Source organism: Neophocaena asiaeorientalis, unplaced genomic scaffold (genome assembly GCF_003031525.2).
Source record: "Neophocaena asiaeorientalis asiaeorientalis breed wild unplaced genomic scaffold, Neophocaena_asiaeorientalis_V1.1 scaffold472, whole genome shotgun sequence".
Classification (NCBI taxonomy): domain Eukaryota; kingdom Metazoa; phylum Chordata; class Mammalia; order Artiodactyla; family Phocoenidae; genus Neophocaena; species Neophocaena asiaeorientalis.
In genome coordinates, this window is record NW_020174426.1 from 745,033 (window position 1) to 759,790 (window position 14,758).

Sequence of the window (14,758 nt, forward strand, 5' to 3'; positions counted from 1 at the left end):
GGGTGGGATAGGGAGGGCGGGAGGGAGGGAGACGCAAGAGGGAAGAGATATGGGAACATATGTATATGTATAGCTGATTCACTTTGTTATATAGCAGAAACTAACACATCATTGTAAAGCAATTATACTCCAATAAAGATGTTTAAAAAAATGTTTCTTGCATGAATGCTTGTCATTCAATCAGAAATTCAACTCTTTCCTTGTGTGGAATGTGTTACAAGTTTCAGCAAGGGAAAGGGGTATGGGCTTAAGCAGGTTGCAATGTAATGGAGGGGACCAGACAAGCTAAGATTATCAAGAAAACTTGAGGCCAGGTGTCAGCAAACAATCTGTAAATGACTGGATACTGAATTTTAATTTTAGGTTTTGCAGCCCATATGGTCTCTGTTACAACTACTCAACTTAGCCATTGTAGTATGAAAGCAGCCACGGACAATATGTGAACGAATGGATGTGGCTGTGTTCCAGGTGTGGAACATATACCTGATTCACTTTGTTATACAGCAAAAAGTAACACAACATTGTAAAGCAATTATACTCCAATAAAGATGTTAAAGGAAAAAAGAAAAAAAAAAATAAAGTGACAAAGATATGGCAAACATATGTGTGACTATGTCTCCTCAGGCAAGGAAAACAAAAGCAAAAACAAACAAACAAATGGGACTACATGAAACTAATCAGCTTTTGCACAGCAAAGGAAACTATACAAAAAAGGAAAGTCACCTACTGAATGGAAGATAATATTTTCAAACAATTATCTGATAAGGGGTTAATAGCCAAAATACACAAAAAAACTCATGCAAGTCCACATCACAAAAACCACAAACGACATGATTAAAAACTGGTCAGAGCAAAGATGTACAGAACAAACTTATGGATACCAAGGGGGAAGGGGGGTGGGGTGGGATGAATTGGGAGATTGGGACTGACATGTATACACTACTATGTATAAAATAGATAACTAATAAGAACCTACTGTATAGCACAGGGAACTCTACTCATTACTCTGCAGTGACCTAAATGGGAAGGAAATCTAAAAAAGAGGGGTGTATGTATATATATATAACTGATTCACTTTGCTGTACAGCAGAAACTAACACAACATTTTAAGCAACTATACTCCAAAAAAATACATTAATAAAAAAAACTGGTCACAGGATCTGAATAGACATGTTTTTCAAAGAAGATATACTGGTGGCCAACAGGCACATGGAAAGATGCTCAACATAACTAATCATCAAGGAAATGCACATCAAAAGCACCATGAAATATCACCTCACACCTGTCAGAATGGCTATTTTCAAAAGACAACAGATAACGAGTGTTGGTGAGGATGTGGAGAAAAGGGAGCACTTGTGCACTGTCGGTGGGGATGTAAATTGTTGCAGCCACTATGGAGCACAGTACGGAGATTCTTCAAACAATTAAAAATAGAACTATCACACAATGCAGTAATTCTACTCCTGGGTTTTTATCCGAAGAAAATGAAAACACTAATTAGAAGAGATACATGCACCCGCTATGTTCATTGCAGCATTACTTATAATAGCCAAGACGTGGTAGCCACCCAAGTACCCATCAGTAGATAAATGGATTTACAACAGCATGGATGGACCTGGAGGGTATTGTGCTAAGAGAAATAAGTCAGACAGAGAAAGCCAAATACTGTATGATTTCACTTACCTGTGGAATCTAAAGAACAAATGAACAAACATAACAAAACAGAAACAGATTTATAGATAGAAAGAATAGGTAGGAAAAAATAACACAGAAAGATTGAAAATAAGGGTATGGACAAAGACACATCTAATTAATGCAAACAAAGGAAGCAGTAGTAGCAGAATTCAAAGTCAAAAGCATTTAATGGGACCCCTGCCATCTGCGGGCCGCCAGGCCCAGGTCGCCACCTGGCTCTGTCAGTCGGTATCTTCGTGAGGGTCTCTACCGCCCCTTTGGCCGTGTCCAGGCTCATCCATTTGCCACCCCTCTCCACGGGGCCTTCTGAGCCCCCTTCACCAAAGTTCAGGAAGAGCCCCCAGGAAAGAAGATGAACAGGGCAGCATGGTGCCCTGCCTCTTTTACCTGCCCGGTTTGCTGCGGCCAGCCGCGTTCCTGCGATGGCCTGATCTTAGCACATTTTAATATGCCTGTGTCCACCTCAGAATAATGTCATGGAACCTTTCTGGGGAAGATAACGACCACAGGAAGCTGCTTCGCAACCATAAGCTAGTGATGTCTGGTGATCACAGGAATTCTCTCTTTTTTGTGTATTTCTCTTCACGCATACACACACACATACACACACACACTTCACACACTCTTTAGTGCATTGCCTCTTCCATACGCCACCCTCACTCTCCTGGTCTAGCTCTTCCTCTTCTCCACGCCCTGTCCGCACACACGCTCTCTCCACCCCCCAGTACCCGGGCTTACTGAGCAGCTGCGCCTCCAGCCTTCCCCCGCCAGGTGAACGCTGTCCACCTGACACCCCAGCACAATCCCGCCTCCCTCCCATTCAGTGTGACACGCGGAGCTGCAGCCAGGGCACACACGAAATCCAAGGGCCTGCAACACGGCTCCACGCACAATTCAAGGCCTGTTAGGGGAGACTACCCCCCAGTCCGCACCCCAAGCCTACACCCGCGGAGAACACAGACACCTTTGTCTCCACAGACAACCCCCTGCTCCCGGGGCCCATGTTTTTTGTATTTCAATACTAAGTCTAGACTGAAGCACAGATTAAGTGTGAAAGCCCAAACATAAAGAGAGGTGACCACTTCCACTGAAAAAAATTTTTTTTTGCGCACCATTAAGATTCAGCCTCTTTTGATGAGAAGAAATCCCCACCTTTCTTCCAATTCTCCTGGGCTCCAGAGCCATTTTCACGTTTTCCTGAGTGCTTTCCCCGGAGATGAGCATAGCTTCCAAAACGCAGATCTGAGGAACTGAAGAGAAATGAGCGGCGCCGGGAAGAAAGGCGCCTACACGAGCCGAAGAGACGCTTGTTCAGGCCGCAAGATGAAGGCGAGGATTGCAGAAGACGCCGCGCTCCCCAGACCTCAGCTGACGGAGAACCGCGATGAGAGGAGCCACGACGCCAGCGGCACCAACTTCCTGTATTCCAGTCAGAGGAAAAGGGCCTCTGGTACCACAGGAGTTTTAAAATGCGTAGGACCTCTCCTGCTGCTGAAAAGGCCGGCTCGGAAACCCCTTTCCAGTCAGCGGCTCCACTTTAGGCGAGGCACACGCGCGAGTGCATCACGTGGGCTGCCGTGCTTCAGGCTGATTGGTCGATTGATGGAGGGTGGGTGGGCTGCAGGCTCCGGAAGCCAAAGTGGCACTAGAGGCTTTTGCGGTGATAGGGCTTTGAGGGCTGAGAATATTTTTTTTCTTTCATGTGCCTCAGATTGGGGACCCGATATCTGGAGCTCACTTAGAATTTAGGATTAGGTCACACAGAAACGTCTTAGTTTGCAACAAGTCCACTGGGTTCTGGTTTGCACAAATCAACTGCAGAAGACATTTTGAGAAACATTAGGTATACTTTAACATAAACTGATATTAGATTATGTTGGGGAATTATTGTTAGTTTTGTTAGGTAACCAGGGAAGGGGCCAAGGAGGAAAATTCCGATTTTCAGACACACATGCTGAAGTTTTTTGCCATCTAATGATTTTTGGAATTTGTTTTAGAATATTTAAACTTTTACTAAATCAAGGATATGGGGTAAAATGGAAGAAGAGGAACAGTCTATAATAAAGGGGAAAAAAGCATTTAATGGGACAAAGAAGTTTATGTACTGACCGAAGATGATATCCATGAGAAAAATAAGCCATGAATCTTTATACACCAGGTTATGTACAAGCATAACAGACCAACACCTTAGAAAAAATTTTCTAAAAATTTGAGGAGAAAATGATAAAATCACAGTGGGAGGTTTTAATAAACTTCTTTTGGAATTTGACAGTCTGAAAATAAACTAAAGGATTTGAGTAACATGATCAACAAGGTCGAGTTAATTGACATGTATAGAATTTTTACTCTACAAATACAATAGGTAATCTGAGCCTTTAGAACACTTATAAATATCAATTTGGTGATGAAGAACCTAAATAAATTAATAACATTGGGATTTAGAAGCTACATCTTGATTTGGAAAGATCAGAAATCAATGATAAAAAGATGAACAGGAAAACTACTTGGAAATTAAATAGATGCCAGAAGTTAATAAAAGCTGAAAGATAAGAATTTTTGGATTGAAAAAACTCACTAAATGCTGAGTGGGGTGAGTGAAATCAGATAACTCATGTCACTGTAAAATTGTAGAATGCCAAATATAAGAAAGTAACGTTAACAGCTTCTAGAGAGAAAAAAGTTCAGTATAACAGACAAGAATCACACTGACATCAGGCTTATCAGCAACACTGGATGCTTCAAAACTGTCTAGCAATTCCTTAAACATTCTGAGGACAAAGGATTTTCATCCCAGAATTCTATACCCAGACAAATTATTCATTAAGTGGGAGAACAGAGTAAAGACACAGGCCTACAAAGATCCAAAGTTTACGACCCACCTATCTATTCTTAAGAGTTATTTGACGACCTACTCCAGCAAAATGAGGGTGTAAACAAAGAGGAAGGCATGGCGTCCTGAAATAGTAGATCCAAACCAGGAGGGCAATAAAGGGAGCCTCCCAGTTACTGAATGTGCAGCAGACCTGGAGACAGACTGGTACAGATTGGACAGGGGGGATGGAGGGCTCTAGAAAAAAAGGAAGTTGACAGAATAGAAAATATGATGGATGTTTAGGGGGCAAAAAAGGACATAATAAAGTCAAATAATGCAAGACAAAAGGGCAATTAAAACTAGAAAAATCAAAACTATAAACTAAAATATGGCATGAATTTAAACCACTGATGGAATTTAAGAAGAGCAAATCCATTAACCTCAACGCTAAAAATACTCTCCTTTGGGTCACCGACAGAGGAAGGAAATATAATCAAACACACCATGTGACCCGAGACAAAAGCACATTTGCAAGTTATATTAAAGTAAAGGCAGTTCAGACATTTTCAACCCTTAGAGTCAACCAACGGACAAAGTAGAGATGATTAACAGTGCCTGCAGCATGTGTCACATAGGAAGCTCCATATACTCCCCACCCCCCAAGAGAAAGAGTGGAGAGCCCTTCCTCCCGGTGGAATCAGGAGAGAGACAGTTTCATGGGCAGTGAGTAAAGAAGAGTGAGGACCCTGACTGGGTCCCTCAGGAATCCAGTAGCTCACCAATCTGGGCCTTGGCCAATGGGGTGAGTGGGTAGAGATTATGGACACTTCAGGTAGGCTAAGAGGAAGCCCAAAAAAACAGAGATCAGTAATCTCTTTCCTGGTTATCTTTGAGCCAATACTGAGAAGGGACAGGAAAAAATGAAATGGTGGTATGACACAGTGATGTCAAAAGAGGACTCGAGGCAGTTCTTATTGATTCCGCATAGCATAGAGATCCCACGTGGTCCTCAGTTGTGCAGGATGTGTAAGATGCCTAAAGATGCAGACTGCTGGTCTTATGGCAGGGGTGGGGTGGGGGAGGTCAACGCAGGACGGGGTGAAGTGACCTTACAGCTAAGGACTGAAGGGTAGATTCCCAGACTGGGGAATGAAGAGAGATTGCATCTGACCCCAGGGGATCTGTGAGGCCTGATGGCTGAGGTTGGGGTCTACTCATCAGAGCAAGAGAGCAAACTCCCTGGGAGAACAGACCAAAGATGCTATTATGCTGGAGGCAGTATGGCCGGAACTTCTTTGGGTCAAGACATCCCAACTGATGTCAGAATGCAAACCAAGGGCCTGGCACCAGAGCTACGAGGATACCTAAATTCTGGGAAGGAGTAAGGAGCCAGGAGAAGCCTGGAAAGTAGGGAAAACGGCCCTTAGAGTAAAATATACATAACATAAAATTTACCATTTTAACCACTCTTAAGTGTACAGTTCTGTGGCATTTTAAACGCATTCACATTGCTGTGCAGCCAGCACCACCTCCAGACTTTTTTCATCTTCCCAAAATGAAACTCTGCACCCATTAAACACTCTCCCCATGCCCCTTTCCACCCCCAGCTTCTGGCAATGACCACTCAACTTTCTGTTTCTATGAATTTGACTGCTCTCGGAATTTCACAGAAGAGGAATCATACAATATTTGGTCTTCTGTGACTGGTTTATTCCACCATTAGGTCTTCAAGATTCATCCATGTTGTAGCATATGTCAGAATTTCCTTCCTTTTCAAGGCTGAGTAACATTGCATTGTACGTGCAGCACATTTTGTTTTATCCATTCATCTGTCAGTGGACACTAGGGTTGCTTCCACCTTTTGTCTATTGTGAATAATGCTATGAACACCGGTGTACATGTTCATCAGATATTGTTCAAATCCCTGCTTTCATTTTTTTGATTATATATCCAGAGGTGGAACTTGGATCATATGGATTTTCTGTTTACTTTGTGAAAAACGATACTATATCAGCAGTCGCACCATTTACCTTCCTACCAGCTACATGCAAGGGTTCCAATTTCTCCACAGCCTCACCAACATTTGATATTTCCTTTTTCTTCCTCCCTCCCTTCCTTCCTCTTTCCCTTTCTTCCTTCCTTTCTTTTTTTGATAGCAGCCATCCTAATGGGTGTGAGCTGGTATTATGGTTTTGACTTGCATTTCCCTAATGACTAGTTAGGGAATATGTTAAGCATATTTTCATGTGCTTATTGGCCATTTATATACCTTCTTTGGAGAAATGTCTATTCAAGTCCTTTGCCCATTTTAAAATTGGGTCATTTGGTTTTTTGTTGTTGTGTTGTAGGCGTTCTTTGTATATTCTGGATATCAATTCCTTATCAGATACATGATTTACAAATATTTTCTCCACTTCATGGATTGCCTTTTCACTCTGTTGATAGTGTGCTCTGATGCATAAAAGTTTCAAATTTTGATGAAGTTCCATTTACCTAGTCTGTCTTTGTTTGTTCTTGGTTGTGCTTTTGGTCCTTATAGAGTTTTAAACTTTGAATTGACTGAGAACCCAAAGAGTCTAAGTCAACACACCTCCAAAGCTTAATGAGCAGAAGGAGACATGGCTGACTTTCACTGGTACATTCATGACTTTTTTTTTTTTTTTTTTTTTTTTTTGGGTACCGGGGCCCCACAACCACTGCGCCACCAGGGAAACCCCATTCATGACTTTTTGGTTTTTATTTTTTGCTACTGGGTGAGAATGAGAGCTCTACTGTAAAGTATGATGGGTTATTAAAAAAATAAATAAAAGTTGCTTTTTTTTTTGTTCTTGTACATCTGAATTTTAGTGTGTACATTTTTGGCCCTTACTCAAAAAGATGGCAGAAAATTCAGTAGCAAAATGTGACAAAAGCCCCATGGAAACTTTGATAGAATATCATTCCACACCAAGAAGGAGGCCTGGCTGGCAGGCACACTGCTCAACATTTGGAGAGTTATACACATAGGCCCTGTGATATTGGATGAGGGTTTGGAACTTATTTAGGTTAGTTTGTCTTTCCTTCTCAAGAACATGAAAACCATCACCGTGGGAATAAGAAACCTGTAATACAACCATGCTAAAGATGGGAATTTAAATTGAAAGTCATAAAAGGCAAAACAGAATTTCAGAAGGAATCAATATGCTGTCGCATCGTTACCTGCCTACCAGGTCCCTGGGATGCAACTGGGTGTTCATTAACTGGCTGTTCTCTCTGCTGCTCTGGTTTCATCAGCGCCAGGTTAAAGAACTTGACCAACTGGCTTTCTTTCCCCTTCATATTTGAGAACATAAATATTGCATTGGCACTAGGGTAAAACTCAATTATAAAGAAAAGTTAGATGAAAAGCTCAAAATAAAAGCTTTGCTCTTTTGGTTTTGTTGTACTTCTGAAATCGTGTATGGAGAAATTGTTCTGATCTCCTACTACATCCTTATTATTTTTGAAAAGGCAAATGAATTATTACATTTATATTCTTTGGCCTAATATACAGCAAATCTGATTTCTGTTCTGTTGGTGCTTCTAAGAAGGCTATAAATCTCCTTTTGGCAGGAAACATCACTGTATATTTTATTTATTTTTTGATCATGTGCTATTAATATTCTCAGGCAATATATCTGCTCTATCCTTGTTTATGGATTCTTGCAGCATATAAATTATGTGAACCTCCTCATATATCTGCCAATTTGAAATAAACTGCAGGTCCTCACATAGATTCTCAAAGAACTCATACTGAGTCTTTGCTCAGAGCTTATCTCTTATTAGTCATTAATGCTTGTCTTTATTTTGGGAGACAGTATTTTCTTGTTGCATCATTGCCCCCTTTCTCCTGACCAGACAACTATTTCCTTGTTGTAGGAAATGTCCCCTTGACATGGAACAGAGAAATCCTACTGGGAGTGACTTGATTCCCTTCTGCCCCAGAGCTTGTTGATGGAAACAGTTTCTAACAAAGGGATAAAATGATGGGTTATTTCATTTTAACTTCACCAGCTAATTTGGCTTTAACAAAAGACAATTATCTTTCCTTATGCCTCCTCTTCACCTGTTCCCAAAGAGTGGCATTTTTGCACGTTCACTCCCGTGCTCTGAAACCCCTCTCCAATGAGCCTGTCTGCTGCCCTTGGACTACCCCAATGCTATGCATTTATTTTTTATCAAGCAGCTCCAACACCGATTCACAAAACAAATTCCTGGGTTGGAACTCTGCAGGGACACCCAGTTTACAAGGTGCTGAAAAATCCTCAGAGCCATCAATTTCTTTCATCTTTTGTGGAACTACCTTGAAATTTTCAGTTCTTGCTGCATTTAGTTCTCTCCTTTAGTGATGGTGAAGCAGGGACTTACACTTGTTTGTATCTTCCCTTCTAAGATTTCCTCCCCATCCCCTTAGCTAATTTAGTCCATACTTTCAAAACCCTTCATAAGGTAAATTTGGTAAATTTTACAAGGTATGTACACACACATACACAAACACGTATACACACACATGCTCAGTGACACGATTTTTTTCTGTTTCATCCTTTTCAGCTTTCACCCATCTCTTTCTTTCAACTCCCATTTGCTGAGCACGTTTTTTACACCCTGGTGCATTGCTGTTCACGTATTCTCATTTAATCCTCAAAATAATCTTGCAAGTAGGGATTAATCCTGGTTTACAAATGAGAGATTTGAAGCTCAGAATTCAAATCATTTGTCAAAGAGCATGCACATTTCGGAAGTGGGTGAGCAAGGAGGTGAGCCCAAGTCTGCTTCTCTTTCTACTCTAGCCTGCTGCTTTTGTACCTGGTGTTCTGCACAATTTCCAGGCCTTGTGCTCATTGCTTATTGCCCTTGTCTATCTAAGGCAGACATGTGCTAGATTTAGTACATTTATTGCTAGTGCTCATGGGTCCCTTGGGGAAGTGGTAAGTTTCTTCTGGATGTTTTGCATTCCTGTCAACTTACTTCATCTACAGGGACCACACCCATCAGAAACAATGTGTAAATCTTCCAGATCTGGAATACCCAGATGCAAAGCCCTTGTTTTCTTAGTCACAGCTTCTTTGGCCATGTTTACAATTAGGATATTTGCTCCTTTTCTTCTTCTTCTTTTTTTTTTTTAAAAAACTAGTTGTTTTTTTTTTTTTTTTTTTTTTGCGGTACGCGGGCCGCTCAATGTTGTGGCCTCTCCCATCGCGGAGCACAGGCTCGGGACGCGCAGGGTCAGCGGCCATGGCTCACGGGCCCAGCCCTCCTGTGGCATGTGGGATCTTCCTGGACCGGGGCACGAACCCGTGGCCCCAGCATCGGCAGGCAGACTCTCAACCACTGCGCCACCAGGGAAGCCCTATTTGCTGCTTTTCATCTGGCATTTCTCTCCAGCTAAACTGTCCTTACCAGAATATTGAGGATTCAAAAATCTAGGAGGCCCAACCGATAAGGTTATATACCCTTTTTTTTTTTTTGCGGTACGCGGGCCTCTCACAGTTGTGGCCTCTCCCGTTGCAGAGCACAGGATCTGTGGTAGACATCCATACAACTCTGAATTTTTCACCCTATTTTTTTTTTTTAATTAATTAATTAATTAATTTTTGACTGTGTTGGGTCTTTGTTTCTGTGCGCAGGCTTTCTCTAGTTGCGGCGAGCAGGGGCCACCTCTCATCACGGTGCGCGGGCCTCTCACTATCGCCGCCTCTCCTGTTGTGGAGCACAAGCTCCAGACACGCAGGCTCAGTAGTTGTGGCTCACGGGCCTAGTTGCTCCGCGGCATGTGGGATCCCCCCAGACCAGGGCTCGAACCCGTGTCCCCTGCATTGGCAGGCAGACCCTCAACCACTGCGCCACCAGGGAAGCCCTATTTTGACATCATGTCAGCAAACATTTATATACATTTCTATCACCACTGCTTCCACTTCCAGAAAAAGAAAAAAAAAAGGGGGTTTAGGTTTTTAATTGGATAAGTGAATTAACTTTGTTAATTCAATGTAATTGCCATAGTGCCTTTAATAATTGTTGTTTTTTGGGGTGCACTTAGGTTAAGACTATTAAACCTGGTTCCCAAGTCTTCCATATTGCAATAGACCAGTGTTTCTCAACTTTTGTTTTTTCATTATTCCTGTCTAAGGAGCATTTTTAGACTTTTTTTGTAATTGCCCCCCTTCCCAAGAAATTTGAATACTAAAATGCATTGTGTATCTGTTTACAAACTATAGCCCTTTGGGAGGGGATCACAAACCAGTGTAAACTGATATCGCTCCCACTGAGAATGCATGCAGAGACCACCGAGGTAAATTCTACAACACTGTGGTTAGGTGTTAAAAAATTCCAGAACACTTTTTATGATCCTTGCTGTTTCTGAATAGGGAAGTACAAGCAAACACTATTTCTCCTTCCATTTCAAGACACTATCACTAGACCTAACTACTTCCTAGTGAATGTAGAGCATAGACTAATTACTAATTATGTGTGTGGTTATTAAGCATCTCAGATGACAAAATCAGGTGTGCAAGAAACCCAACTTTCTGTATTTTTCAATAATGAAACCGTTTCCATTTCTTTCTCCCATTCTGCTGCGTGGTAGACATTCAGTATCAGGTAACTCAAGATTCTCACTCCTCTTTTCTCGGGGATTTTGTTTAAACTCCTGGCAGAGCTCTGGTCCTGAGTATCCTATCAGGACTGGTGTCTGTTGAGATGCCCTGGCTTCCAGCTGCTGGTCCGGGTAGGGCACTGGTTTTTTTGTTTTGTTTTTTAAGTTAAAAAAAAAATGTTTGGCTGTGTTGGGTCTTCGTTGCTGTGCGTGGGCTTCCTCTAGTAGTGGCGAGTGGGGGCTACTCTTCATTGCGGTGCGCAGGCTTCTCATTGCTGTGGCTTCTCTTGTTGTGGAGCTCGGCTCTAGGCACGCAGACCCTAGAGCATGCAGGCTTCAGTAGTTGCAGCGCATGGGCTCAGTAGTTGCAGCGTGGGCTGTAGGGCACGTGGGCTTCAGTAGTTGTGGCGCGTGGGCTCAGTAGTTGTGGCAATGGACTTAGTTGCTCCGTGGCGTGTGGGATCTTCTTCCCGGATCAGGGATCGAACCCACATGCCCTAAATTGGCAGGCAGATTCTTAACCACAGCGCCACCAGGGAAGTCCCGGGGCGCTGTTATATTCTCTTTGTAGCCACCTGCAAAGATCTCTGTCCTCAGTTGTCCCATTCTTGGTGCGTGGGAAGCACATGGTGGCTCCCACAAACTGCTGTGCTGCAGTGAGTTCCACTTCTCTACTCCTATCTGGCACCAGGGCTCACCTGCATGTCCCACGGGTGGTGCAGGGGACCCTGCAGGCTGTCTGGAGCCTGTCTGCTGTTACTTACGCTGGTTGAGGGGCTGGGTTCTTATTACCTCTGCCCACTTTGAGAGTCTGGGCACAGCCCTGGAGATGTGGTCCTGGGGTGGGGTAAGGAAAAGGACTTCTCTTCAGGGACCACCTCTACTCCCCTCCACCCTCCTCACACCCTGAGGGCACTTTGCTCTCATTACTCACAGTGTTTCTAAACCTTTTGTCTTTTGCCAGGGCTTAGGCTTTTGAAACTCAAAAGCCAAGAATTTGACTCTTGTTATTTGTGCCCGGCTGAATTGTCCTTTATGTGAGGGAGTGAAGGCAGAGTTCTGCCCAGCTGTCCTGAATATGGAAAAAGCAAGGGTAATATAAAATATTAGAGGTGCAAATGTAAGTTACCATTCTGAAACAGGATCTCAACAATCCTTGGGCGCTTATTTCTCACTCTGAAGGACTAGTTCTTATTTTTTTTAATCTATAACCGTTTCTCTACTTAATACATTCCCACTGGTAAAACTCTATTTCAATAGGGCAAGGCATGCCCTGCCCATTTGAGAATCAACGGTAACTCATCCTGGGTGAATCTAGTAAGTTGTGCCCATTTATACCTGAAGTGCCTAAGCCACCTGAGAATCCTTCCTTCCTTCCTGCTTTTTGAGAATCTGCTGTGTGTTTTCGACTTTAAACTTATCCTTGGAATCTAGGCCTTGGAAACAGAGGCCTAACCTCAGAGTGGAGCCTAAGATGGTGGCAAAGGATAGACTCGGTCCCATTTGGACCTGATCATTCTTAGAAATATTTAGAGAGGGCAATCTTGGAAGAGACAGACTTTTTGTGGGTTTAGCAAGATTGAGGTTAAGAGCTTAATGATGGCCATTCACATTTAAAGCCTGGTTAACTCTGGCCATACCAGTTACACAGAGAAAGTTATTCTGAACCTGGCCTCGAAGATTAAGCAGAACTTCTTGTACCATCTGCTGAGTGTTTGGAACTTTGCTTTTACAGCTCTTCTCCAAAAGCGGGACAAGGCACTAAGAAGTATACAGTGCAAGGAGTTCAAGTAGAAATTTGTTCCCTTAACCAAAAATTTCAGAACATACCATCTAATAGAATATTCGATGTGTAGGGATTTTGAGTTAACCCTATGTAATCGACATGAATAATATGTAATAATACTGGAAACTATCAATTTTGGAAGCAGCATTTCACATTCAATTTTGTGAATAAAGAAGCCTAAGTAAAAAAAAAAAGAAAGTCATTTCAGAAAGTGCCCCTCTAATTTTAAACACAGACAGGGTCAACCCTAATCTACTCTTCTTTTCCCCTCTGGCTAAACAGCACGCTTCAGGCCTCCATTTTCCTCTGCAATACCGTCATTGCTTCAGTGGCATTTCTATTTATCACGCTAACATGGAATCATCTGGCTGCAATGTCTCCTCAGGTCTTGCCTGGACTTGCTAACCATTTTCTCAATTCCTCCTCATCTAATCCTTCAGGGATATCTAAACAACAAGCCACGAAGAGCAACCAATCTTAATCTGGAGAATACCTACAACTTCCCCGGGCAGTTCTCAGATGTGTCCATGCATAGTGTGTTTATCATGGAATCTGTGCTCTCAACACTATGTTCTGTCTTTTGTCAAATGAACAAAATCTTAGAGGCCAAGGGTCCTGCAATTCTGATACTCAGTTGATCTGCTGTGGCTACAAGTACCTGGTTACACCTTCTGGAGGCTTCCTGTGATGGGCACCTGTAAGGATACCTCCTGGGCACTCTTACACTCTTTTAAAAATCTAGTGAGTTGAGTAAGGCAAGGAAAACGCATTATGAAGGAGACAGTGTGGAGGAGGGCAAAGAGTACCTGGATTTGGGTCATGCTACTGCCTCTGAGGGTTTTTTTTTTTTTTTTTCTTTTATGAGTTACTGAATCTTTCCGGGCTAGGCTTCATCTGAAAAACAGAACAGATGAACTAGAGCTGCATAGTCCTAAAAACCTGTATCTAATACTTTACTCCGTGGTCACAAGAATAAGTGAATGAGTTTCTCTTTGAGAAGGACAACCTATTTCTCTTCTCAAAGTACCCATATAGGCAGGATACTTTGAGATATCAATTCATACTTTGTTTTTACTGCTGTCAAAGAAACAGAATGAGCACGATTTTCCCTCTCACCCAAAAGAGGACAAATGGGACCCTGAGTGGTGGGTATCAGGAATATCCTTAACTCCCGAGGTCTCAGAAGGATGAAAATTGTCTAAGAAGTAGGAGCCAGCAAGGTTTGAGCTGGGCGCACTTCCCCTCGCTGGTGCAGGCAGCGCGTGGCAGGGTGGAGCATCTAGGGCTGCCTGGCAGTGGGGACCTGGATTCCGACCTCTACAACTTCCTTTCTTTGGGGTACCAGGTGGGTTTTTACCCTGAACATATCAGTGGCATTGAGTGTGGAAGAAGTTCCGAGCAGGAGGTGGAAAATCATATGCCCTGCTGCCTATTTTTCTACAGCCTGGGAGTAAAGAATGGATTTTACATTTTTAAATGATTGAAAACAAATTTTAAAAAGAATAATATTTTATGACTGTGAGATATTAGAAAAAATATATATATTGGTCTCGGCCCCTGGTTCCTGGAAAAGAGCTCCCGAAATTCTTGTAATTTCCTAAGTGATAAGAGCACTAGGAACATCTCCTGTTCTCATATTTGGTCTTCGACCCTCATTCCTGACAGAGTTCCTAAATCCCTTGGAATTTCCTGGGTGATCAGAGTGTCATTTGTTCTAATGAGGTGACTCTTCACGGGCTCCTGGATGGGGCTGGTCACCAGAAAGACCAAGCCATGATTAGAAGCTTGGAATTTTCAGCTCTACCCCACATTCTCCAGAGAGGAAATGGAGTTAGTAATTGATCATGCCTCCATG